Raw genomic sequence first — 24,747 nt, forward strand, 5'->3', positions numbered from 1 at the left:
AACTGGCATTTTATCAGAATTGGGTAGAGTTTTTATATCCACTGTATGTCTTGTAATTGTACAGCAATCAAAGTTATTGTACAGTAATCGAAACACTATATTGTGTTTGACCTATCATTGTCCGGCTATATTGCAGATATTTGTATATGTGCATTCAAAGCGCTGTACACACGCAATGCCCTATACTACTTCATGGAGGCAATGAATTCTGACGCAAATTTCAACGCTGAAGGCATACTGGTATGATTACACAATAGCAATGTGAATGAAGAAGGAAAGTTGTGTCCAGAATGTATCTACGACTGCAAAGGGTCCTCTCGTGCCGAAATCCTTTATTCGGTAGTAGACAAAGCAGTCAAGCTGGTTGCGAGGTGAAAGCATCAGTGACATGATGCACGATGACGTTAATGAACTCATTGACAGCACACTTAAAGTATTTTCTTTTTGTGCTTGTAAATTTTTGGGCATTCAAATATGTTTACGATGTGTTTAAAAAGTGTATTTTAATGCATTTAAAATGGGTTTAAAGAATGTCGAAGGTGTATTTTAAGGCTTCATCTGTTACACAAATGTTTTTATATGATCTCTCACTACATTGCGGATTTTCACCTATTGTGGGTGGGTCAGGAACTTAATCACTCTGGTGGGTTTGAATAGTTGTCATACTACAAAAATCATGTTTTTGCACCAGTGCTGGACCTATTTAAAACCATGCTTAAGGGTGTCTCTGTCACTGACCGGAGCCAGCGAACCCATTTAAGCACACCAGTGAAAAATGTGTGTGTCCATCCTCTCACTCAGGTGTGAAAGACATGTCAGCCAGTCAGTCAGTCTAGCTTGTTTATTACTTCTCTGGCAGAGTGTTTTCAGCAGCTTGCTAGTGACAGCAGGGTGACACCTCTGAACAAGTATCACACCTCTGTGCGAACACTGGAGCTGATGTCAGCACTTACTGAGAGTCAGCCCCCCTTGTAAAGCTCCAGCAGCACCCCCCCACACACTCTACCTCTATAATGAAACCTGGTTTCCACCAAGTAGTATAGGTCAATGTCCCACAGTACTCTTTGAACGAGAATTGAGGCAGCAGCTATCTCTACAGTCCTCACAATATCACCACATACACCCGAAGACCCTGTGCAGATGAGCTGGCTCCCGTCTTCACAGACATTTTCAACACCTTCCTGGAGTCATGCCATGTCCCAGCCTGCTTCAAGTCCTCCGCCATCGCCCCTGTCCCCAAGAAGCTACGGATTGCAGGATTTAATGACTACAGACCTGTGGCGCTGATGTCTGTGGTCATGAAGTCTTTTGAGCGTCTGGTCCTGCCCCACCTCAAGTCAATCACCTCTCTTCTTCTGTACCATCTGCCGTTCGCCTACAGAGTCAACAGTGTAGACGACGTAGTCAACCTGGCCCTACTCTCCATTCTGCAGCATCTGGTCTCTGTGGGAAGCTACGCTAGGATCCTGTCCGTGGACTTTAGCTCTGCTTTCAACTCCATCCTCCCAGCTCTACTCCAGGGAAAGCTCTCCCAGCTCAACGTGCCCGACTCCCTATGCAGGTGGACCACAGACTTCCTGACAGACCAATAGCTGCATGTGCAGCTGGAGAAGACTGTCTTGGACACACTAACCATCAGCACCGGATCCTCTCAGGACTTCAGTACTTTCCCTCTGGCTCTTCTCCCTCTCCACCAACTGCTGGACCTCCAGCCATCAGTCTGTAAAAGTGATCAAGTTTGCGAATGACCCCACCCTCATCGGGTTTACCTCAGATGGTGATGAGTTTGCCTTACGGAGGGGCATTATGTTGTACCTGAAGAAGTTCAATGAATGACAGTTCATGAACTTGTTCATATTTTGGGTAAACGTCAACTGCATGTAGTGTATTTCTACCTTTGAACATTAAGTGAGCGCGCTCATTCTGGGGTCTATGAACGTTTTTTGAACGGCAGTTCATTTTTGTTCATGAGTGCCAGGTTTCATTAGGGACTGAGTGGGACTTCAAATCAAAGTGGATCACATCTTTTGCAATGTATCCTATCACATCAGAGCTTGCTTTATATGTACTGGGGGCTCGGTTTGACAGTAGTTGTGGTCCTCCAGGGGCGACGTAACCCAAATTTTTAGGTAAGTAGGAACATGGCGTAATCTATCACTAACCTATAGAAACAGTAAATATTTGTATGAACACTACAGGACACTCTTGTAAAAGGCATTTTAAATCTCATTGAAGTTTTCCTGGCTATATAAATGTTAAATGAAACGAAAAACACTTCAAGGGCATTATTTTATTCTTACGCCATTGTGAAAACTACTTCTTTGCGTGCTGTTCACAACCTGGAAATGTCGTATGTTGGTAACATCAAAAACCCAGGACCCCCTGTGTCTTTAACATATCGTATCATCACATCAGCGCGACACAGTCAGCACTTTTATATAGTATTGAAGAAATAACATTTGAATGATGGGTTAATTGGGCTGAAACGAAACATTTATTGAAACACGTTAGACTGGAATCGCTCCAGAGTAAATTTCTTATTACTTGTGCATAAACACCTAGATTTTATGGTCAGATGTCCTGCTATTGCTGCATGTAAACTGATAATACGATCCAACCACATTAAGATCTCTATGCCACAGGTTTCTCTTGCTGATAGAATACAAGACGTCTGTAGACCAGGACGAGCATGAGGATGGTAACTGTTAGCAGTGCTGTTCTGTCAACCAGAAAAAGTCCAAGACTAGAGGTTATGGCAGTTTTGAAGGACTTACTCTTAACAAATATTTGTTCCCCTTACATGCAGGTACTGTATACTGAAATTAAGCAGTCTGATTGAATGTCTTAGTCAAGAACTTTAGCATGTAAACCACAGGTATCATAACATGTCATACCACACCACAGGTATCATAACATGTCATACCACAAAGAGGTGCTGAAAAGTTGTCAGGCATTTTCTGTTCTGAACTGAACCAACCCGTCCCTCTTGATGAAAACAGACCTTAAGGTGACCAAGAAAAATAAACGGTTGTAAACTAAGTCCCGCCCCAGTCTTCTTAACTTTAAGCTGTTTTCATATGTTAATTGGATCCACTCCCCAACACAATGCAATATGAATTAACCTTGTCATGGCGCATGCCACATGGAGAGCTCCCTTTGTTCCCCCTGGATTCATTCACTCTCCCCTTTGAAATACAGCTCGTAAGAAATTATACACAGCGCCAAGTCGAGCTGGAGTCACCCCACCTATAATCCATCCATCTTGTTGGCAGCCATCTGGACACATTATTTTGGAGAGGCCGGGGGAGCACGATTTGCCGTGAAAGCGAGGACATGTGACAACAAGCCATTCTTTGAACTGCAAAATGTCAGTGGAGAAGTAGTGGACTGGCTGACACCCTTAAAAGGCCTTGACAACTCGTGATGGTGTGAGACAAAAACTTGATGGATGGGCTAGAACAGATATTATGATTGGAATTAAACCTAAATGACAGACGCCAACAATTGATAGGTCTGTTTTTTATCCCCAACCCTGGGGGTGTAGTCGCTTTAATGAATTGTCCTCTAGTTATCAGATGAGACTGTCTGATTGGAGATGTGTTGTGCATGTATCACCTTGCCGATGTTATGACAAAACAAAGCCATTGGTCTTTTTGACAAGTCATTTCCAGATTGAAAAAAAACTATCCGATCGTGAGTTCACCGTCAGAGCATCGTGACATTGACCGCTCACCCAATCTCCATCCCAGTTTGGGGCCCCCTCCTCTGAAATAAAAATGACTCACTGCGTGATGGCGGTGATGTCACCGGTCCCATTTGTCCCCATCAGAGCTGCTCCGACCTGAGGGCCGGGTCGTCCTTGAGACGCTGCGATAAAGACGCTTCCCAACTTCGCCCCCCACACATCTCCCAACAACAAACCACCCTCCTCTCCCACCGTTTCTCGATGGCAATACCATGCGCATGCCCCCATTGCATCAGTGTCAGGAGGCCTGCAGGCAGGAAGCAACGTGGATAGCAGCCACTTCCTTCCCCTCAGAGGTTAGAGTAACCCAACCCAGGAGTTGTTGTTGAGAATTTGACCTGTGATCTGATGTGAACAGGATCTGATCTTCATTCAGTTTGTTTGAAATGGCCTGGGTACAAAGTGTAGACTCTATACTGTACATAGGGCAAACTAAAAAGTATACTTACTGTATGTGGTGGTGTCAGAGGTCTCTCCATAGTCACCAAACAGTAAAGTTATGTTTATTACTGTACCCATTTTTCAACTCTTTCATTGTAATTACTCCTGAAATATCAGACTTGTGCCGTTAAAATTTTTCATTGGGGTTCCGGTCGCTGTTATTGGGTGGAGCCAGACAGTCTACCGATATCAGCCAAACAGGCTGACATCCGTAACAGCCAACGTCTTTGTTTCATTCATTAGCTTGTTTCACGCTGTCTCGCTGGTATAATGTCACGCTATTTACTGCCTACACACACTGTGATGGAAACAAGCCTGATGAGTATTTACCATTAAGAAATCCATAGTAGCATACTGAACTAAATGGCTTTGTATAAAAAAAATAAATTGCTGTTAGTTTCCATGTAGAAACCAAAAATGGCAGTCTATAAAGTGTTTGTTTACAAAAATAGTTGTTTTCACACTGCGTGCCAGGGATATTGGCGCATAAGAGGCATAACGGTAGAGCCGTAATTTTCGACTGATTTCACCAAAGTGCGACATTGCCGTCTGTGCGTTTATGGAATGCATCGGTACACTCATTTTCTATACCGCTTGTGTCAGGGGTGAGCTGGAGCCTATGTTAGTGACAGATACACCTTGCACTGGTAGCGTACCAGCCAATCGCAGTACATATGTCGACAAACAACCATCCGCACTGGCAAATGGAAAACTGTAAAACTAGTACCTGTTCACGAAAAATGTTTTCAATAGAAATCTGTTGGAATCTATAGTATGGCTATTATGGCTGTCTATTGAGAATAATCCACTGCTAACTAATGGCTAGCATGGAGGCCACAAATGCAGGCCAACTGTTACTCATTTTTTAGGTATGCTGAATGACAAGAGCTACGCCATTGATGTTGGCAAACTTGTTAATGCATTTTACTTGTATATTTGTAAAGTGTTTAATAATGTGTCTCATGTTAAGCTTCTGCACATGCCATCATCCAATGTTATTGCTGAAATGATTTCATCCAAACCTGAATGGGTGGAAGCAATTTGCGGCAATTTGAAGTGCCAATGTGCAAAGTATTGACGGCACATTTGGTGTGCCTCGGCCCCTAAGCTTTTTCTTACTCACATTAATGATTTAGGATCAATACTGCAATCTCTTTACGTTAAACCTTTGCAGGTTGTGCCAAAATGTATAACTATTTGAGTCATTATTATATTTTAAGTGATTTAATTCTGTTCGACAGTTTATAGTTGGTCTCGAAACAAGCAGGTTGGAAATAGTAGCTGGAAAATGTTTTGAAGTATAATACAGTTACGTTAACCTTAAGAGGGATTTTGAAACTGATTTGCTAGTAATGAGGTAGTCCTCGTCTTGCAGATCATTTTCTTCGACATTTCTCTTATGTTAATGTTATTTTTGCTTATTTGAAGTTTTTTTTTCAGACTTGGTTCAGAATATGTGACCGATGTATGGTCTCCCTTTTTGAAAGGAGAGATAGAACTAATTGAGAGAGTGCAGTGTCGATTTACCTGGCGATTGCCTGGCTTTTCTGCGTATTTGTATAACGAAAGCCAAGCCAACCGTAACCTTCAGTCTTTGGTTCATCGTCCTGTTGTTTGAATTAGCTACAGTATACAAAATCAACCATGGCTTAGTAGATAGGAAGTATTTTTTTCAGCAATAGGCTAGTTCCATTTTGTATTCATTTTAGCAATGATAGTGTTAACTCTTTGTCACTGGCAGTTGTTCGAAGCTGAAAAATTGGCAAAAAAAACCCCAACCCATTTACTAGGTCACTGTTGTCTTAACCTACCCTTAGTTTTTGTTGTTGTTGCTATAATGTGCCATGTTTTTATGTATTCCTGTTTGCACGACACCATGATGGAATGGTGTGTGCAGGCCCAGCATGCAGAGTGAGACATTTTGTCTATCTGATGCATTCAGCGGCCCTCCCTCTGGCCACTTCCAGCCTTGCCAGACGCGGAAGAGAGAGAGGGAAGAGAGACAGAGAGGGGACTAGCTGGTGTGCGTGGGTAGCGTGCGTGCGCCGTGCGTGTGCCGTGCGCATCGCAAGGAGAGAACATTGTTCCTTGACGTCACCGCTCGGCCCAGCCTGCCGCTGCTCTCAAACACGTCTTTGTTATTCGGAGGCTTCCACCGCGAGACCAGCCTCCCGCAAAAAACGGAGCCCGGATAACGCGGTCTGCTGGAGCCGGCGTACAAACCAGACTCAAACACTGGCGGTCAACAAGTCAACTACTTACACTGCATACTGCTAATTCAAAGTCAAATGTATTGTTTTAATTACAATAAGGTATTATTTATTATTATCATTCTGTCAATTTCTACTACTTCCACTTTACTCCAGCTGTTATTTAAAGCTTTCCAATAAAAAAATATTCACTTCCTTTAGGACATCTTGTGAACGAGGGATGTCAATAGGTTTTATGGATGGATGGAAGGGAGGGGGCTCAGGGCCCCTGGAGATACACAGGATGTGAGCCAATGTAGCGCGCGAGCACAACATTTAATGAACAGCCACCAAAGACTGAGAAATGGCTTTTCAACGATTTTGGACAGATTTTAAAACAGTACAATACTTGGTAAAAGTTAAAAGTCACCGTCAGGTTTCCAGTGTTATATCAGTCTCTTTTTGAAATACAGTACACAAACACAGGAAGTATGTTTACAGCATTAACCACAAAAAAGAAAATAAATCTTTGTGCAAAAAAAGGTCACTGTGTTGTCACAAAGTCAGGCAAGCCCATAAATTGCAATTAACAGAATATACATCAACGAACGTCGTCTGTTTTTAATGGTGGCAAATTGGTATCACTCGGCCGTGACTCAGATGCTGAAGTGTCTTTTTTGAGTGACATTTCTGTAAGACTGTGAATTCTTCTTCTACTTTGGCTTACAACATAGTTGTTTGCGCCCAAATACTTTTGAAGTCGCAGAGACTATATATATATATATATATATATATATATATATAAAACTTAATCACTTGCTAATTAAATAATTAGGTAACATTAAAGTTGTCTTGTAAAGATCTGAGTTGGGTTAATTTGTCTTATATTTACTGTATCTGTCATGGTCTGTGTTTTGGTTTGGGTTGTGTTTAGTTTTGTTCCATGTTTTCCTGTGTTCCATGTTTGTCGTGTGCTCACTAGGTTGTGGTGTGCACCTGTTCTCGTCGACTTTGTGTCGACCAATCAGCTCTCTCCAGCCACTCGTGTCTTGTCCAAGTGTTCCTCGTTGTCTCGTCAATCTGTTTGTATTTAGTTCCCTGGTTTCTTTCAGTTCTTGTCGGTTCATTGTCGTTGTCACATGTCTTTGCCATGTCATAGTCGCCAGTTGTCTTTATCATTGTGGTATGTCATTGTCAGGTGTCATTTTCCCTTTCTATTCCACGTCTTACTCACAGGTCATAGTTTGTTTCCAGTTTTCGATATTCGAGTGTTTCTTTGTTACTTTGATTTGATTGGTATCTGTTGTGGGACTTTGTTCAGTTTTCCCCTTTTGAAGATTAAGTATTATTTTGAGACTCCCGCACTCCTGCCTTGCCTCCCTGCTTCCCTGCAATTGGGTCCACCATGTTCTTGGCTTGCGTTACTCGCCCTCGCCCTAACCACGTACGTGACAGTATCTCTCCACTTTCTAATCATTACTCTCCTAAATAAAATGTCAAGTTAAATAAGTCTTGTATGATGCACTTTGACTAAAATATTGTATAGTCCATATCCATATTGAGTTCCATATGATTCCTAGACTGTGTAACAAACAGCTTTATTCTATGAAATCCTTTAGACTCACATTTCCAGTAGATGTCATTCCCTTGTTACTCTCTCGACTCATCTGTCATGATTCCTACAATTCAACATGGGTGGACCATGGAGAGTAGTAGTAGCATTCACTGATGACAACTACAAGTAAATGAGCTCAGCTCCTATCGCATGGTGTGAATTCATACATGAAGTTCACTCTATAACCTCCTTCGTCTTTATGTAAACAGCCTGGAGCTTCACAATACATTTCAGACTAATTGACAAGCTAGCTAGTAGTAGCATACGATGAAGACTTACTTTCTTGGAAAACTTTCTTAAGTCCATCCTTCGTTCTTTGCGTCATGCTGCTTTTAAGTCAGCCCTGTGTGTTACCCAGGCACAATAACAGCGGCAGGGAGGTACCAGTGCTAGCAAGGTTGCAGGTAAAACATGGACTGCGGTTTCTCTATGGGCCATATATTCCCTTTGGTGCATACAGTAAGTCATCTTTTTACGTGCTTGGCTTTCGCGCTGTCAAGGTGCGTCGATTCTCCCGTAAGTGACTTCTGACACACACAGCAGACTTACAACATCTCGAGTGTGGATCAGGAAATGTGCTGAAGTCTGAGGGAGAACACGCACTCAGCCAGATATGAGAGGGAACGCCCACACTTCAGGGTTACTCCACCCAGAGTGCGCAATTGACCAGAAGGTGCACAATTGATCGAATTAAGTGGACGGCAGAATGGACGCGGTCAGAAAAGCGTGGAGCTGCGCGCCCCTTCTGATTTAAGCTTACAGGAGAATATCCTCCGATATGAACGTGGAACGGAATGGATAACATGTTTTTTTAGCAACCAAATCAAGGAGGGCCAAGGAACATATTTAGGTGGGCTGAAGCCCCCCTAAAATAAGCCTAATGACGTCCCTGTTGTGAACTATTTTACAAGTTCCCCAATTTGTATTTTTCCCACAATTCTACATTTTCCATAAAATATCCCTTTGAAATTAATGGAGACATTCCAAATTTACAGTAACTAATCCACATTTCACGATTTGTTTACATGATTAAAACCATTCCAACAAAATTGCTCAGCTCATTCAGGACATCTTCAGAACTATTTCTCACATTCATAAAATTCAGATTTTATTCAGACAGTTTACATAATTACCTCCTCTTTCCACATTTTTTGATCAATTCAACCCATTCCAACTTCAAGTCTCACATTCTACATTTCAACACTTCAGACAATTCAGCTTCAGTTTACACATACAATATTACAGAAATTGAGTTCTCTATTTTTTTTATTACATTGTAACAAGGCTGCATGGTGTACTAGTGGTTTGCACAGCTGCCTCTCAGTTCTGAAGTTTTGGGTTTGAATCTCAGCTCCAGCCTTACTGTGTGGAGATTCTGTGGATATTTCCCCCGTGCTTGTTTGTCTTTTGTCCATGTATTTGTCAGGGACTGTGTACAGAAATCATTAAACTCAAGGGTAGAAATACTCTATGCCTGATTACTGCTTTGTAGCCTACTTGCATCTGCAGTACCTGTAGCAGGTGAGAGAGGAAATTAAGAAAAGATTACAAAAATTAAGTGAAAATAGAGCAGGGGCAGCAAACTGTATGCAGATATATTCACAAAAATGACATTATTCACACCCATACAGTAACAAAGTGATTTACTCAGATACTACAGTATGCGGCGGCACGGTGAACAACTGGTTAGCACATCTGCCTCACAGTTCTGAGGATCAGTGTTCAAATCCCGGCCTCGCCTGTGTGGAGTTTGCATGTTCTCACCGTACCTGCGTGGGTTTTCTCCAGGTACTTTCCCGCATCCCAAAAACATGCATGGTAGGTTAAGTGAAGACTCTAAATTGCCCTTAGGTGTGAATGTGAGTATGAATGGTTGTTTGTCTATATGTGACCTGCGATTGGCTGGCGACTAGTTCAGGGTGTACCCTGCCTCTCGTCCGAAGATAGCTGGGATTGGCTCCAGCACACCCGCGACCCTAGTGAGGATAGGAAAAATGAACAGAAAATGGATGGATGGACTACAGAATGCACAAATACCCCCACATGAATACTGCTGTAAATACTGACATAAGTGCAATATTGTGCATATACTGCATATACACTCACATAAAATACATTTGTCTATATACTCAGTCATTTATAATGTACTAACAAAGTGCAGTTGTAGTAAAATAGTATACGCAAATATACCCAAATACATTTCATTACTCACTAACTTTTAGTGCATTAAAATTGTTAGAAAAATGTATAAACTCCAGGTACTATGGCTTCTTCCCACATTCCTAAATCATGCCTGTTAAATTAGTTGAAAACTCTAAATTATCCATTGGTATAAATGTGAGTGTGAATGTCTTTATCTCTTGTCTTTATGTGTCCTGCGATTTTTTAATTTAGCTGGGATAGGCTCCACCTCATGACCGGGACCCTAATGAGTACAAGCGCTATAGTTAATGAGATGGGTGGATAATATCGATAACTATAATGACATATGACAGAGATGTAATTGTAATTGTCCCGATACAGAATTATTCTCATTAGTGGTACTACAAACAATAACAGTATGCCTTTAACTACTAAGTCATTGCTTATACACTCAATGGCTACAATAGCTTACTTGCAGTCTAACACAGTTACATAGATTTCATGCACTTAATGCAAGATTTGTATTAATCATTGTGCATTTGCTGAGATCATAATGCTCTTATTTGGTGTTCGTGTGAGTGGATTGTATTTTGCACATTTTGTACTAAGGTATCCACAGTATTAGAAACAGCTGTCAGAATGATGAAGCACATTTCTACACCACGGCATATCACAATAATAACTGTAATGTTAAGGTTAAACAGTGTCAATCAAAATGAAGCCTTATTATTGTCGATAAAGGTTGGTTTTCGATAGAGCCCTGGTGTTGAATGTGCAGGTGTACCTAATAAAAGCCGGGTGAGTGCATATTACTTACAGACGTGCATCTCGATAAATTAGAATATCGTGGAACACTGAATTAATTTCATTTTTAAAAATTTTGACGATTATAGATCACAGTCAAACTCCAACATTACCATCTCGAGAAAGAATCAAAAATGATTTTTGTTGTGAAAAGAGGGAACAATTCATTTTCCAGTGTTTGATGACTATGTAATTTACAAGTTTTATGTTTCAAATTGAACCACTGAAATAAATTGACTTTTAATAAATTAATGGTCTACGCTATTCTATTTTTTTTTTAGATGGACCTGTATATGTTTACTGTAATAGAAGACAGGGCTTTTGTGACTCAATTCTCTTAATTAAATGTACAAATAATATACAAACCAACAATCATTGACACCAATTGACAATTTAGTCTTCACTGAATCTGGCATGTATCTTTTTGGAATGTGGAAGGAGAACATGGAAAGTCTGAGCTGAGATTCGAAGCCAGAACCGTGTTAACCACTAGTGTACCAAGCCACCCAGTCTAAATACATAGGATAAAATGCTGAAATTCAAAATCAATATAAAATATTTGCATTAGTACAATACAAGCTGTTGTGAAAATGGAAAAAAAATGTAGCGTTTAAGTCACACATCAAAGTGTTAGTAATTAGCATCCAGTTAGGAAAATAATCATTTCTTTTGAACGGTAGAACATGACAATGAGTGACATCACACTGTTGTGTTTGTTTGTCCAGGAAGCCCACTCCCACTCCCCGGTAGAGGCGGCCGTCCACGGGCTCGCGAAGGCAGGCAGGCAGGCAGGCAGGCAGGAAGACAGACTCCTCCTGGTGGTGGTGTGGGGGTGTGGAAGGGGGAAGTCCGGCTCACATTTTCCTCCTCACCACCGAGCACGGTCCTCTCCTCGGCGGTGGTAACTGAATAGCGCCGTGTAATCTGACACTTCAACTTGCCCTGCTCCACGGTAGTTGATTCAGTCACTCATTTGCGCCGTGGGCTCGGAGGAGCAGCTCCAGAGAGACGAAAAAAAGAACAACAAAAACCACCACGCGGAGGCTTTTTATTTCAGCGTCGCGGAGGAGGATTCGCCTCCCGGAACCCCGGAGCTGGAAGTAAGTTTGTCGCCTTGTTCCGGAGCTCGTAGCGCGGCTTTGCACGCTCGCGCTGGCCGGGTAGTACCTGCTAACAATAGGCTGACCTCCTCGGAACCTTTAAGCGGGTGAAGTCGTGTCACAAGATGGGCAGGCTGGGCTGGCTGGTGGTGGCCGTCGCTGGCGGTGCTTCTTATCGGAAACGGGAAGCGAGGGAGTCGGCTTGTTGTTGGCGTGCGGTGTCGCGTCTGGGCATCCGTGGACGGCCGCTTTGCATGTGGCGTGTACGCCGGCTGCCTGGCTCCCAGGTCGCGGCGCCGCCGAGCGCCTAGCCCGGGTGCATCCAGCCAGCCGGCCCCGCTGTCCGACCGACCGGCAGCTGGTGGCTGTGGCTTGTTGCTAGTAAAGCGAGAATGTCTGTCACACAAGGCTGTGTTTATATCCGTGCGACCTGGTGTAATGTAATTAACAACGGGGGACTGTTGCTGTGCCTCGCACAATAATAATACAGCATCAGTGGCATTCGTCACCTTGAGGGTGCACCCATTTGATACACCTTCAATGGGACCTCCACCAAGGCTGAATTATCCCAATAAACACCACGTTGAACACCTTCATCGATGGCTAGATAAGACCAAAGCATACAACTATTCTATTAACAACAAAGTTCTCGTAGTGTTGTATGTGGATTGCTGGTGGTCTCTTAACTAGACTGAAGTGGTCCTTGTTCCAGTTTTCAAGGGGATTCTATGCAACAAACAAACATATATGTTGTCTGAAGCTACAGGCGCTTGAATTCATAAAGTGGACTGACAATTAAATTAGTTTGTTGTCTTGGCTCAACCAGCAGCATTGAGATAGTTCATGCAATAAATATGTAAAGCTGTTATTTGACTTAATGTATCACTTTTGTACAGTGGAACTCATTACACATTTTCAAAAATCTAAAACCAACAAAAATATGTATGTGTGTTTCAGATTACAAGATACAATTGACAATATTCTGCAAGGCATATTTATTTGTTTATTTATTTATTATTATTATTATTATTATTTTTACAAAACAACTATTAAATTGATAACATTGCAATTGCAAGCTGTCATTTGGGGATATTTTGGAGAGTTTCCTGGTCCACGGGCTACTGTTGTTGATCATATTTGTCTTGAAAAGGTCTAAAGATGCTTAAAAGTCTAAACATAAGACAGAAAAAATATACATATTGTTGGTTGGCATTACAGTCTGTCTGTTAATTCACTGAGAAATTAAGACATTCTTGATCCCTTCATGCACAGCTGCACCAAGAGTCAGTGGATTCTTCCTTGGCCCATGCCCCACCTCTCTGACAAGTTCTGTGAAAATCCCTTAAAAATATATAATATATATTTTTTAGTGCCATCATAGTAACAAATAAACAAATGGCGATAAAAACATAATCTCCTTGGCAGCATTAATAATAATGGAAATGACACAATGCACAGGTGTGAATGTAATCTCTATGCACAACATGTCAGTGCACATGTGGAGAAACACCTGGACGCTGTGACACTGAATCACTGAACTAGCAGCAGCAGTAGAGGCAAGGCACATTTGTCCAAGCTGTTGGAGTCCCTCTGCCTTAAGTCTGCAGGATCCTCCCCATTAAATTCCTCCGTCTGGATGTGAGGCCAGTCGGGGAAGAGCGCGGGCGCGAGTGCATGGGGGCGGGGGCGCCCGTTTTATTTATTCCTGTTTAAGGACGTCTTAATGGGGTCAGAAAGAACCTTGGCGTGCGATTAGAACACACCGTCCTCGATAAAACACCTTTTCTGGCAGCGTGTCAAACCGAAGCACAAAAATCGCAACTGTTTTCAGGTTTTGTGTTGCAGCAGCGTTGCGCTGGATTGCAGGTGTCCAATCCCTGCATCTTGGAGAGTGTGTAAACAGCTTTTTGGAGGGAAGGAGAATGGGGAGGGGGGTGGTGGTGTTGCACCCTCCAGTGTAAGTAATTGATGATGTAATGAATTCGTTTCAGCAGCAACACTTGTCAGCTGCAGCACATTAATGAGCCCTTTTTTCTGTTGCTTGTTTTGTCCTTTCATTTCCAGCTAAAGCGACATTAAGTCATGGAGAGGCTGCACGCTCGCTCCGAGCAGGTTACCTGATAAATCGCGTTGGAAAGAGGGCAAGGAATTAAAGCCATCTGCAACTGTTTGAAACTTGGAAGTGCGTGTGTTTATGGGTGCGCTTTCTTTCCTTCTGTTGTCCCTCTTGGGGCCTCCTTCCCTCCAGCCAGCCAGTCAGCCAGGCTGTGAGGCAAGACAGAAGAGTGCCTGATTCACAGAGCAGACGAAAGGCTTCCCAACACTCCCACTAGATCACATTTTCGGGGTCGGTCTGTTTAAACACGGTGCAGCGTGCTAATGGGTTTACGGCCATTGAGGGACCACCAATCCCTCTAAATGAAGAAGTTTGAATGTCGGAAAGAGGGAAACCTGACTGCTTGGGGTCCTTGGTTTACAATAGTCCCGACAAATGAGATTCCAAAGTTACGAACGGCATGCTCAGTTAACCGCCGTACTTAGTGTTTTTAAATCTATAGTCTAGAAGTGGTTTTCTTACAAATATTTGCTGTAATAATGACATTTCGAGGTCACAAACAACGCAATTTACTAGTTTGCACAGCGGGGTAAGAATACATCATGATGTGGCACGAGAAGCTATGATCAGTTTCCGTTGTGCTTGATTTTTTTTATGGCATAGAAGTTGTTTTTCATACAAATATTTACTGCAACTGTGACTTTACTCCTGCTGTAGCTTAGGTCATTGATAAACTACGGCACATGTTGACTTGAGTACAAATTCTGGTCACGTCGCAGCTGTAGGAACGAAACTCGTTGTAAACCAAGTATTGCCTTTTTCACGCAGAGATCTGAGCCGTAACAAGATCCAGCATTTATGCACCTTTGCCTTCTACACAGAAACCATGAAAGTCACACACTGTAGACCACAAAATAGACCAGTGCTATGTATCCAAACCTTTTTTTTTTCTCTCACGTTTCAATATGCAAGTGGATGCCCCTTTCCCATGGCTGTGCTCACTATTGACACTTTTCCATTGGTACAGGTACTGCTACTAGTAATTGGTCAGACTGGCAAGCTGATCAAACCTTTATTGTTCGATCGGAATTCATCATCAATATGTCATTGTGATTTGGAGGAAACAATCAAATGAATATCAGTAATCACGGCGGTAACTAATTGTGGCTTCTTATGCCGCGGGACGACGTATTCCTAAACTGCTGCACAAAGTAATTCATCGTGTCCGATTTGTAACCTTTAAACCTTGTTTGTTGGGACCATCGTAAACCGAGGAAGCCCTGTAGTTGGTCTACCGAGGCGGTAACTTGTTGAATTGCAGTTGTATGGACCTGATTCCCGATCCAAATTGTTAAATCTCTACTGACACTGAGAAATCATGCATTCTTTCTCATTTTAATAACACAGAATGGAGTAGCCTTACTTGTCTGTGAAGTAACTGTGAAAGAACAATTAGGAAGATCAGCAGTGAAAACAACTTGGCTTTGTAATTAGCTTGATGTTACTGAGCAATTTAGCACGCAGCTCAGTGCATGTTGTTGCGTGTGAATGTGTTACGTTTGTGTGTGTGTGTGTGTGTGTTTGTGTTCTGTGTGTGTGTGTCCACGGCTGCTAATTGTTTCAGACCTGGCAAAAGTTAATCAATGTTTTGACAGCGTGACACACTGCATTGCCAGGAAATACTCGTCTTTACTTGACATGGATTCTTGATTCTTTTTTTGGCGTCAGGCCACTGTCAGCTTTTTTCAATTTTTAAGCTCCTCCCACTCGTGTGCCAGGCAGCCTGTCTCGCGGTACTTTTCATCTTTAGTTTTCAGTCTCATTTGTATCACGGATCGTTTTAAAGACTTTGTTTAGAGAATTTAGGCTAAAAAGGGACATTTCCGCTGGCAAAGTTTCACCGTAGCCGAGATTGTGCCCTCTGTGTCAGATGCATTACTGCTACGTGAAGGTTGTTTTAATTCTAGCCGTACAGTTTACAGTTTTCAGTTAAGCTGCCTTCAAGTTCAAGCTGAGTAATTGCGGGGTAAAGGATAGCGCTGTAAATGAAGCCCTACTAACCACATGGTGAAGTGAACCAATTGGGGACCCACATGGGGAAAAGTCACATTTGTGTCCCCTTCACCATGACATCCAACTTCACTTGATACTGTGTATGTGTGCGTGCGTGCGTGCATGTTTGTCTGTAGTCAAAGTGATAAAACAACATTGTCATCTCATGTCTCACAAGCTATGACATGAATGTCCGCTGTGTGGAATGTGATTTCACCTCAAATATCAGTATGAACATGGTCTTTGTCAGCTGCTGGCGCCAAGTGATCAAGTCTGATTCAGAGGGGCTTTGATGTAATCTCACTAAATGATTAACACACTTTTTTTTTTTTTTTTTTTAAATTCTATTGGGGTAATAGTTACTACAAGCAACCTCATTTAATACAAGTTGGATGTAAAAGTAACATTTATATGTCATTGTCAATGAAGTGAAGAGCAGTTTGGGTGCTTTTTCCTTTTAAGTTTTATACGTTCTAATAACTGACAGTGCTAAACTACAGGCACGATAACATACATTCTCTACTAAAAGAGTAAATCACCAAATTTATAATCAATAATCCTCCTTGACTGTCTGCTTTTCCTTTTTTTTATACTGTTAAAGAATTAATGTAGAGCACGTCTGCCTCACCATTATAAGGTTTTGGGTTCGAATCTCATTTCAGGCCTTCCTGTGTGGAGTTTGCATGCTCTCCCCGTGCTTGGCGTTTTCTTGGGATTTGTAGGTTTTCTCCGGGTACATGGCTTCCATTCCAAAAACATACGTTTGGTTCATTGAAGATTAAATAGTCCAAAGATGTGAGTGTGAATGTTTTTTTTTTGTGTCTTTTTTTATCTTCCTTTATTGGCTTGTGACCAGTCCAAGGTGTACCCCGACGCTTGCCCCAACCTTAGCTGGGAGAGACTCCAGCTCACCTGCGACCCGAATAGGGACAGGTGCTATAAAAAATGTTTGGATGGACTTGTGGTAAAGGATAATGACTGGTTGATTTGTTTGTATTTGGAAAGCCCCAATGGAAATAATGTGAAGAGAAAAAGTAAGTTAAAGGCTATTTGAACTGAGCAGGCGTTGTTTTTAAGGAACATATTAACATTCCTAAGAACCATGCAACTATATGAATACGTGAACAGCTGTCAGTAACATGTAAAAGCAGCAAAACAGTCAGTCTTGTTAATAATGATGAATGACAGAGGTGTAATGCAAAGCTAATTTGTGTCACAGGTGCACCTCACTCCTTTGTTTACATTCCTAACGAAAAAAAAAGATTACGTTCATTTTGATTACAAATGACGACACATATAGTGAAGTTGGAGTCTTTGAGCGCGAGTCTGCTTGCCTCATAGTGTAGTTCTCACATTCTCTGCACTCCTGATTGAGGCTGCTCCTTCTTTAATAGTTATTGCCTCCACACAAAAGACAGAATTGTAAACTGTCAGCTGATCATCCCAAAGGTGATACAGTGGTGCCTTAAGATACGAGTGACCTGACTTGTGAGTTTTTTGATTTTAGTATTATTATTATTTTTTGTATTATGATTATTTAATTTGTATTTTTTTACAACTTGCGATCTACGAATGCTGTATGGTGGCAAGTAACAACTCACTTCACAACAAGTGGCAGTTTGGCAAATATATTTAGATAATATTAAAAAAACAGGCTTCAAGCTGTTTATTGTCACTCTCAGCTGATTGTTACTGTCAAACTAAATTAAAAAAACATCGATAATTACACATTTTGTACTTAAAACAACTCCATACTGTAGCCTCCGTTAGCTTAATGCTAATACACAATGGGAAACTCCATAGACACACGGGCTAACAATTAGCATCTATGTGGTGCTGTTGTTAGCCTTTGACCAACGGATATCTGAACATAAATGGCGGAGCAACTCATGTAAACTGCTAATATAACAATACTCACAGGTATATATAGCCATTATCCTCTATGAAGAACGACCAATATTACTGCTGTACTGAGAAGCTCGAAGAGGAGCTGAGTCTCAAGTACAGTACTCCATGTCTGTGTTATACTGCTCCCAGGTGGTCAAAGTGTGCACACCATTCTTTTGAATTATATTTAATTGTGTCATTACTGTATGTTTTTTCTAAAGGATAATATTATAGAGTGCTATTTTTCCTCATTTAAAAACAATCATTTAGTTTTTTTGGGCGGAGGGTGGAACATTAATGGCATTTCCATTAATTTCAATGGGGAACGATGATTTTGAGTTGCTTGTGTGGCCAAGGAACAAATTAAAACTCCGAAGGCATCACTGTATTCTTTAAAAAAAGATAAATATATTTCCTTATGTCTGTATTCCAGTGCTTCTTACATTTGTGACGTTTCTTTTCTCCTACGTGTGTTCCTGATGTTTGATATGTGGAAAACATGCGGAGCGTCAACTCGCATCCACCTTCTCCCTTCACCCTTGACTTCCCCCAACATCGTGTGTGTGTGGGGTGGGGTGGGGTGGGGCGGGGGTACACACACACACACACACACACACACACACAGTCGCGTAAGTGCTTTTCTGAGACTGCCGAGAGAGACAGAGTGCCGAGAGAAGTCGCTCACCCATCCTGTCACCATCTCATGCATGTTTGATTCGATGTTCTTTGAGAAACGAGTGCACGGGACGACACAATGACCACATCCTGTTCCCGTCCGCCGAGAGAGGCCTGGGCCCTTGAATCATAAATGACATGCCGGGGCTCACCGGGAACAATGCGAGAGTCGGAGGAACAAAGTGTTCTGCCTTTCCTCCTGGACTCAATATTTCTCACCATCATAATCAATTACACTCTCACTTTCTTTCCACCACTACCGATTGGATCCTCAGCTGTGTTGGAGAGACAAGAGAAGCGATAGTATATGTCTGAGTGAGTGGCGCTGGCGTGTGTCTGTTTGGGTTCGTAAATCCCGTTTAAGCTAAACAAACTCATTGTTCTCATCCTCCAACTGCGCCTTCTAGCCTCCTTCCCTCTCTTCTTCCCTTCTGCTCTTTTTGTAAGTACAGTCAGTAATTAGTCGCATCTTCACGCTGGGTCAGTAGGTTTACGGTTTCAGCCGGCAGTCTGCTCTATTTGCCATGTACCTTCTAATACCGGAGCGTGCCCGGAAGAGGTTCTCACACCTTTCCAAAGCATCCCACGGTGGTCCATTTTCCAGTCAGCCTCACGAGGCTGTGCTGGGACTGACTTCCTTGACGCTTACCTGGAGGTTGAGCTCTTGCCAAGTGCTACTGCAGGCAGGAGACAGTCCTGTCTTTAAAGCAAATTACAAGTATGGGTCCCGAAAAAGGCATTGTATAGCTCACAGGTCCTCAAAAGATGGACTCTGGTCCGGATTCGGACACGACATTGAAATGATCTATTCAGAGCAGCTTTGTTTGAGTGCGAGGCAGGCGAGGGGTGAGGAGAAAAGTCCAAGGAAGAAAGTTAGATTTTTCTTGTGCTTTGAAACTCCTACCTACATGACACAACTCACCCAATCAATTTGTTTATAAAGATATTTTCGAGTGGAGCAAGTGGGTATATGCGAGACAGGTAAACGGTGGGGAGCACCTTTGTGCATATGTAGTACGTATGGACTAAGGAAATACACAGATCAAGTGTGTGCTTTATAACTCATAACATGACATGAATCAGCCAATCAAATTGTTTATCAAGAGATTTTTGAGTGGAACAAGTGGTGTTAGGCAGACAAGAAGTGAAGAGAGAGATGGACGTTCAAAGAAGAAAGTATTTTCTGGTACTATATGTACGGCCTTAGAAAACACACAGACCAATTGTTGCTTTGTAAATCCTCTGTGAAACCACTGAGCCAATCAAATTGTTTACAAAGAGATTTGCAAGAGGAGAGAGTGGCTGAGCAAAGGCAGGCAAGAGTTAAAGTCCAAGGAACAAAATTTTGCAAACAGATCATTTAAAGCTGTTTAGTTGTTCATATATGTTGGGATTTTTTAAATAGCTGAAATCATTTTGCCAGTGGAGTTAATCAAAAGAGAATAGTGCATTCATGATCTGATTTGGTTTTCTAAACAATCGCCTGTCTGTGTGAGCACAGAGCGGCTGGTTTCGTGGCTGAGGTTTGCGTGGGAGCAGTGGAGTGATGGCGTAGATTCTCTGAAGGCGTGTCCAACATCGCCTCTGGGGATATATACTTAGTTGTTTTATGACAAGGAAAATTAGGCGGGATTTACTAATGCAAAAGGACAGCATTTATTCTTCGCCGACGGGGAGCCATGCAATAGCTCCTCTCACACTGTGCCAAAGCTTTCACATGGCTGGAATTTGCTCAATATTGAAAAGTAGTTTGTATTTTCTTGGCAGAGGTTCACAGACAAAATGGTAGTTTTTGCTTCATGAACCCACCAGCCCATTGATTAAGAGAATATTTTACAAGCTGTGCCCAATTAGTCCCTGGGTGCATCGTTCACAAATAAATAAACCCCTCCGGCCAACCAGCATATTTTCCCATCAGGAAAAAAAACTCAGTTCATAGATACATTAAATAGTTAACTGCTGAGCCCATTTGAGCCCTGTTGCTAACCAATTCAGCAGCACCGAAGTAAGTGAACAGTTTCTTAGATGTGACTAGCTATAGTAGTTCCACTAACCTACATTTACAACCTAAATTCTAATATTTGTTCCATGAAATTGTCTTAATGTCTTCCCAAAAGTATATTCTTTTTATTTTGTAGTGTTTCTCTTGGGTGGACTGCTTCCGGTACATTTCATTAAATTATTTTGTCCTATCACATTTCAACTATTATGTGTTGCAATATCAATCAAATCTGCCCAGGGCCTTCAGAATCGGTAGTGCAGGCCGTTGTAACTTAAACTATATTAGGACACTTCCTTTAAACAATAAGATTTCAAATTCATCCTCACAGGACCAGAGCGCTGGCCCTCGATGATGTCAGCATATTTCTGTTCCCTGATTGGTTGGTCGGAACAAACCTTGTTATCGCCAACTTTGACAAGCAAAACACGTATGCACACATTAATACATTAAATCAGCATCTCTGGTGAGTTTCTATTGACGAAATGTTTCATGTTTTTGTCACATTATTAGATAAATATTCATTCTGTATTCCTCCAAATTACATACCTGGCATAGTTGTGTGCTGTCATATTGGTTTCTTGTCCAGTATTGTTGCTTTCTATAATTTGGTGGCATTAATAGGTGGATTAAGCCACTGAATATACTGCTAATCTTGTTTAATACTATTCAAAACTGTCATCTTTACATTATATAAATAAAGCCATCCTCCTATTCGATGCCTCAGCGCATCTGCAGTTGAGTAAATACAGTGCACCGGCACAGTTTTAAATCACACTCTTCAAATGGTTTTGACTTAATATACAGTATTTGTTGTTACAGTTGTAGTTTAGAGTGGCATACAGCTTAACTGCATCATGTTGAGAACTGTTTGAAATATATAACTTGTGACAGAAAACTCCATTACTACATGCCATGTGTTTGTATTTGCCCGCTCCGTGCCCTCCCCTCCGTTTTGACACTGGGGCTAGAGCCAAAGTGCTTTCCCAGGATTCTAAGGACCGACATCCCTTTCATTCTCCAGTCTGGGCGGCTCAGATAAAGGGGCATATTTTAAACCACAGTGTGGAGACGGCCACTTGGAAGAAAGAAGGTCTGGTGAAAAAGGAATATAGAGAAGGTGAGTAAAGTATAGTATACCGGCGCTATATACCTACTGGGGGCGTGCCTTTAGCGTCCTCTGTCACGCGCACCCTTCCCCCTTTACGTCGGCATGCTGTCCTCAGTCACGTCCGCCTTTCCCCTATATAAGCAGTGTGTCGGCAGGACACACTGCTTATGTAGACACACTGCTTATATATTGTTTACCTCCAGTGCTACTTAAGGGACAATGCTTGTCGCCATTTTGTGGTAATGTCCCCACGCAAGTGTGTCCTCCCGGCGAACCAAAGCCATGACGGAAGTCGTCGTTTATCACAGCCGTAATGAGAACAGGCTAATCACGTGCACTCTGGAGAGAGAACAGTGATCCACTGCCAGCGATCGGCCTCCAAACAATGTTCATTATTGTCTGCATCGGCTCGCTAATTATCCGGCAAAACATTATCGACAAAAGTCTGCCTGTGTTTTATGATTTGAAAGGGTATTGGGTGACCACGCACGAATGTGTGCGGCAGGAAAGAGAATCAATTCTGCTCAGAATGAATTGGGTGCACCACTGATAGCTACTTTTCGTATCCATGGAATCTAACTCAAAGTAGTGCAAAGGCCAGGGGGTCCTTGGTTTACGACAGCCTTGACATATGACATTTTGAAGCACAAAGACACAGTTTTTCTGGCACTTTTATGTATTTGTATTACATTTACGGCCAAGAAGTGCTTTTGATACACATTTACTGTAATTATGACATTTAGAGGTTAGGAACGGCTTGGAATGAACTACTTTGCGCAGCGGCATGAGAATAGGTCAAAAAGGATTGTGCAGTTACCGCTGTATGTTTGCTTGTGTTTTTTAAAATGTTTTTTTAATATAAATATTTACTTTAATCATGAATAGTACTGCAGCAGCCGAGGTTAGTGATAGACTACGACACGTTCTGACTTACAAACAGATTCTGATTACCTTGCTGGAACCCCTTGTAACGTGAGGATACCTTGTATGAGAAGTAATGGCATGTTTGCACGACTGGATTCAGTCGGGAGGAGACAAATTATTTTCCAAGTGGGCCGTGTGAAAAACTGGAACAGTTGTCGAGGGCCAGGCCAACATGCTAACCTTGTATTGTTTAAACGAGCTGCTACTTGTGTGGATATGGTATATGTGGACTGCGGAGTGCCAGATGTGGCCCGCGGGCCCTAATTTCCCCTGGTCTACTCTGGTTGGATTAAAACAATGTTAGCCAACATTTAAATGTGTTGCCCATTTAAAAGCTCCTGTGCGTGCGTCCGATCCTCTCCCCTGCAACTTTCCCATTACTCCAGAAGGCATACATTAGCTGCGTCTAATACACATCGGCCATATTGCTTTTTTCACGACCATAACCTTCACTTATTTGTCCCGGAGGGAGCCGAGTGGAAGCTGAACGGCATGTTTTGACACTGTTGAAAGAAACACGTGAGGATGTCACACGTTTCCCAGGGTCTGTCTCGTGTGCTTTGAGGAGCAGGGGGCGTAGGCAGTGAAGGAGAGGTTGGGGGGAGTTGTTGGGGAGGGGGGGTTAACCTCACCACAGCGTGACCTGCAACATCTCCTGGCAATGTTCTGGAAGTCGGTGTGGCTGCTTAAGGCTTAAATGAAGTCTGTTTGGTGTCTAGTATATGTCTGCAGCAGAGAGCTCTGAAATATGCATTTGAGTTGGAGACGGCATACCCCACTTCACCTCATCCGCCCCTGCCTCCTCCATTCACCACCATGTGTGCATAACCATATCTTCCAGGATGACACATCACTGTGAATGTATAACAAAAGCATCTCATTGATTGATGAATTAAGCCTGCAACATTTCCGAAGGGAAATATCACGATTCTTTCACACAGTGGCACGGCATCCCGCAATCAAATAATTAGATGTGTCATGATGTCACTGCCGGCTTTTGGTGAGATGTACTCAAAACGTATTTTATTTTTACCCCCCTGTCGTGGCTTTCCACTAACCTCATTCACACATGGGCTCTCTCGCTTCGGATACAGATCTGATATTACTGCAGAAGTTGGCCAATTGCCAGGTTGCCTTAGTCGCCCCGTTTCCACATTTGTGCCGTTGACACAGAACAGCGACAGGCATTGTAAAAGAGGAATACCACCTATGTTATTGCCTCCTTTACACAGAGATCCCGCAAAATTGCTGCACTTTTGCTGTAAGAGAAGACCCTGCATTTAGCCCCATTTGCATTTTTCACAACCTATCAGCTAATACTACCTCAGATGGCGGAGAATTGCCTCCTTAAAAGGTGGAATATTGCCTTGTCGATTTCAATCTCCACATTCGGTGCCAATGCTGTTCACACAGAACAGCAGCATGGGAAATACTGGCTTTGACAGGCAGTGTGGAAGGGTGAAAAAACACTGGTCGTTGTTGTTTTTGTGTTGTCTGAAGCCCCTTTTACATTGCCTGTAACATGTTTTCGTGTTGCTGTTCTATACAAACAGTGCTGCCACAGAATGAGGGTTTGGGATGAATTTGACCTGGTAATTTTCCACCATCCGAGGTGGTATTGGCTGCTAGGTTGTGTAAAAGACAAAGTTGACGCAGGGTCTTATTGTACAATGTTGATGTGGCAATTTTGCAGAATCTGTGTGTTGCCCCTTTTACACTGCCTATGAAAGCCCTCTCGCACCCAGTATCAAAATCATAATAGAGGTGGGATTATGCCTGAGACTTGTGTATGTCGCCACTTTTTCATTTTTTCACCGATAAAGACGCTTTTTCACTGCTTTTTCCCGTATCGCTTTTCAGCATTGGTATGGAACGGCGTGGGAGGTTGACAAAAGTGACCCTTCTCCTGCCCTGTGCCGCTGTCTGACAAGTGTTTTATATCTCACACCAGATACTGGTCATCACACCTCTAATCATCTGATCGCAGGATGCCATGTTGCTGTGTCA

At 42.4% G+C, this 24,747-nt stretch overlaps 1 protein-coding gene across 2 annotated transcripts in view; it reads left to right on the forward strand.

The window, feature by feature from the left end:
- The window catches only part of zmiz1a (zinc finger, MIZ-type containing 1a), a 179,927-nt gene that overhangs the window by 20,885 nt on the left and 134,295 nt on the right, over positions 1-24,747 (forward strand). For both annotated transcript variants that reach the window (XM_061690045.1, XM_061690046.1), the window contains exon 2: positions 11,662-12,036. The gene's annotated coding sequence lies outside the window, so the exon portion shown is untranslated. The remainder of the gene's footprint in view (positions 1-11,661; positions 12,037-24,747) is intronic.

Source organism: Phycodurus eques, chromosome 11, assembly GCF_024500275.1.
Source record: "Phycodurus eques isolate BA_2022a chromosome 11, UOR_Pequ_1.1, whole genome shotgun sequence".
Classification (NCBI taxonomy): domain Eukaryota; kingdom Metazoa; phylum Chordata; class Actinopteri; order Syngnathiformes; family Syngnathidae; genus Phycodurus; species Phycodurus eques.